Below are 3,946 nucleotides of genomic sequence, written 5' to 3'. Positions count from 1 at the left end.
CGCGGCGCCGCGTGGGGCGCAGGCAGCGCGGACCGCAGGCGCGCGGGTAGCGGCACAGAGAAACACGAGAAGCCTAGGTCGAGCGTGATGCCGCGCTCGCGGCTCTGTGGCTGCTTGTCGAAGGCGGCTGTGGAGGCGGTGGTGCTCAATGCCCGCGCCAGTGCCGTCTTGCCGCTGTCGATGTGGCCCAGCACGCCCACGTTCACGTTCAACCGCCGCCCAGCCATGCCGCTGCCGCCACCTCGAACACCCGCCGGGTTCGCCCCTCCCGCGGCCTCCGCCGCGGTCCGGCAGGTTAAGCTGCCCCCACCGCCACCCGCGCGCCCGGCACGCCCGTTCCGGCCCCAAAGTTTCCGATCTCCAGGCACCTACGGGCACCGCCTGGCACCGCGCAGAAGGAGGGTGGCCCAGGGACGGGACTCAACCCATGCCACCAACTACAGGACTGCTCTCTCATCTGGCTCCTTCCACCTGAAGCCTCGAAAAGCCCGAGATTGGGATCCATCCATCCATCCTTTCCAACAAGCTCTTTTTAAGTGCCTCTTGGGTACTAGGCACTGTTCACAGCGCTGGTATACCGTGCTCTCTCAACATTATATTGTATTGGGGAGGGGGTGAAGGTGGAGGTCACACAGCAAACAGGTGAACTAATGATTAAACCAGACCAGTTCAGAGAGTGAGAAGCCCTCTAGGGAAAATAAAAGCGGGAATTAAAAAGGACTAGAAGGCCAGGGGAAGGGAGGACAGCTACCTTACAATGGGTGGTCAGGAAAAGCCTCTCAAAGTTGCTATTTGAACTGAGGCTCCAACACTGAGAAGGAAACAGCCGTGGGAAAATGAGTGTTAAAAAATGGGAGAGAATGATGTATTCTCTGACTCAGGAATTCTCACCCTAAGAGTCTGTAGCCTGGCCTTAGGAGGGGCTACAAAGCTCCAAATTGTATATAAAAGTTTGTGTTTATGTACATATGCTGGCAAGAGTGTCCATAACTCACTAGATTCATAAAATGTCTAGAACCACTAAAAAGGTTGTCAACCACAAAGGTCAACCTAGGGTCACAAATTTAAGTGTCTGCACTGGCTAGGCAGGTAACTCAAAGGAGAGAATTTAGCAAGGGTGTAAGATGCCAGAGGGTAGTTGAGACTGGAGAGCACACGTCCTGTCGAACCGGGAAATCCACTCTGCTCAGCTTCAGCCAATATGATACCAGGCAGGACTACTAGCCCAGCATTGCCCGATCTTACAATTTTTCAAGAGAAGAGAATGTTTCTATATGAAAGATGACTTTTACATGTCGGCAACCAATTTAGCTTTTAATTTAAACACTGTGGTGGCCAAGCACAAAATTCATTCAATTTTGCCTGGCAGCCAATTTGCCCTCTGAGATGAGCCAGGCAATGTTCTGATGTATTATTCAAGCCTGCAGTAAGTGCTCCCTGATGCCTCTTGTGGTCCAAGTCCTGCACTAGGGAAAAGATCCCAGAGATGAGCAGACACAGTCCAGTCTACCCTGCAGCACGGGGAGGAGGAAGGCACATGCTGGGATAGCTACAAGCCATGTGCTGCCACTTGACAAGAGGCTTGCACAGCACAGGATGAAGGCTTAGGGCAGGGGCTTGGGGAAGGGCCAGATGTAACACTTATTTGTCAGACACATGGCACTCAATGATGAAAAATGTACCGCTAGGTGCAAACATACAAAATACCCATACTAACAATAGTCCTATCTGGCTGGTATTCTCATCTCATAGAAAAGGAAACTGTCCTAAAGCAGTTCATTAAATCAGTATATATTAATTGAGTAACTATGTGCCAAGCACTGCACTAGAAATTGGGAATCCAATATTAAAAAGCCAGATATAGTCTCTGCTCTCCTTGTCCAGAAGGGGAAACAAACAAGTCAACATCATCACAGTGTAAATGTAATGATGGAAGGACCTAGCCCAGACATGGGGATGACAAAGGAGACCTCTCAGAGGAAGCAACCTATAAGCTGAGTCTTAAGCAAGAGGAAAGAATCCTCTTAAGCAAGAGGAAAGAATCTGGCTCATGTTCACCAAGCCATTTTTCTTTTCCACCTGAGAACTCAGCTAGACTACATTTCTCAGACTCCCTTGCAGTTGGCAAACGCCATTGACTGAATTCTGGCCCATGGTATCCAGGTAGAAATGATATCAGCCACTTCCAGGCCTCCCTTGGGCAATCTTCTACCCTCTTTCCCCATCAGCCAGCTCAATGAAGAGGATGCCAAAGGCCAGGGAAGGGCACAGTCTCAAGATCGAGGGAATCTGAGTCCCCATAAGGTTGTATGAAGCAGAAACTCTCCCATGCCCACTCCACCAACCTGCATAGACCTGGAGTAGGGAGAGAAATAAATATTTGCTGTGTTAAGCCACTGAGACTTGGAGCTGTAGGTTGTAGCAGTTAACCTGGAATGACTTATACCTAAGAGCTTACCAGCAGTGGGGATGAGATTTTAAGCTAGGTCTTTCTGTCTTCAACTTCCACGCTCTTCCCACTAGAGCTATCGCTAAGACTGGTCCTACCCCACCAGCAGCCTGGGGCATGAGCCCTCCAGTGAGTCCAACCCAGTCTCTACAAGTGTCAAGGAGATAGAGCTCTGGACTTGTCTAAAAGTCAGCCAGATTCAGATTATATCCCTGGGGTCAGCTGTGCAACAAGAGATTGGACAGGGCTGGAAGATGCTGAGGTTTCCATGCTTTGGGCAGCCTCTCCGCCCCTGCCGCCGGCCCCCCACCTACATGTCTCCATTTCCCCATTTTGCAAATAGGAAATGACAAAAAATATTTCTTCCATTTTAAAAAATCCAATGGTAAAAGCAGTAGACCTCTTTTGAGGGTCTACTGCTTAGTGAACAAATAATAAAAGCTGTGTACATTTGAAGAACATTTCCCACCTACTGGACTTTGTGACTAATTGGACCTGCAATGATGGAGAAGGAGTCTAAGATGATCCTCCACTTTCTAGCTTTAGACATTCATTTTTTTCATTTATTCAGTCTACCAGCCAATATTGATTGAGTACCTGCTCTGTGCCAAGTACGATACTTGCTGGGGTATAACAGTGAATGAGACAAATAAGGATGAAGCGATTTAGAAAAAATACATTGAGGCAAGTGTTTGAGAGTGCCTGGTAAAGGGGAGCACACTTATCAAGGAAGTGGCATTTAAACTGACAAAGATACTATGACAAGGGCCAGCGAGGCACAGAACCGAGGGGAACTCAGGAAAGAATGTGCAGTAAAGAGAGAATGGTGGGCAGGTAGCAAGAAGCTAGGCCATTTGGCAGGTGATGAGGTGGGGAGGAGAAACTGCATGCTAACCTTACTCTGAAAATGTCTTTCCAAGCATGGTTTTAGCCTGAAGATGTAACCTTCTAGACCATCAAAGGCAGAAGCTCTGGAGGGCCTGTCAGAGGCAGTGACATTGTAATTTATAATAAGAAATACATATATATATATATAGTCTTCATCTCTGTTCCTGGCACAGTTCCAAAAACCCTTGGAATTTCCTAAGATGAGAACTGTAAAGGAATCTTTCGTTATGTTAATGAGCTGACTTTTGGAAACTACCTAAGGATGGGAGCTGGTTGACAGGAGAACCAACCATGTGATTAAAGTATTGGAACTCTCAGTCTCACCTTCTTGTCTTCCAAAGAGAGTGGGGAGGGGCTGAAGTTTGAATCAACGGCCAAGGATTTAATCAATTATGCCCTTGTAATGAAGCTGGAGGGAAGAGAGGAAGACATTTTACTCAAAACATATTGGTTTTTTGGAATTTAAAATTATGTCCTAAAGGTACCAGTGGGACTAAGATCCTTTAGTTTTTAGTCCTCAGTGATAGAAGCACAAATGCTTTTCTTGCTGTTGCCGGTGGATGGATTTATCACCCCACCGCACCCCACCACTCTCCTCTTGACCCACCC

Source organism: Pteropus alecto, unplaced genomic scaffold (genome assembly GCF_000325575.1).
Source record: "Pteropus alecto unplaced genomic scaffold, ASM32557v1 scaffold191, whole genome shotgun sequence".
NCBI lineage: Eukaryota > Metazoa > Chordata > Mammalia > Chiroptera > Pteropodidae > Pteropus > Pteropus alecto.
Note: the sequence above shows the minus strand (reverse complement) of the source record.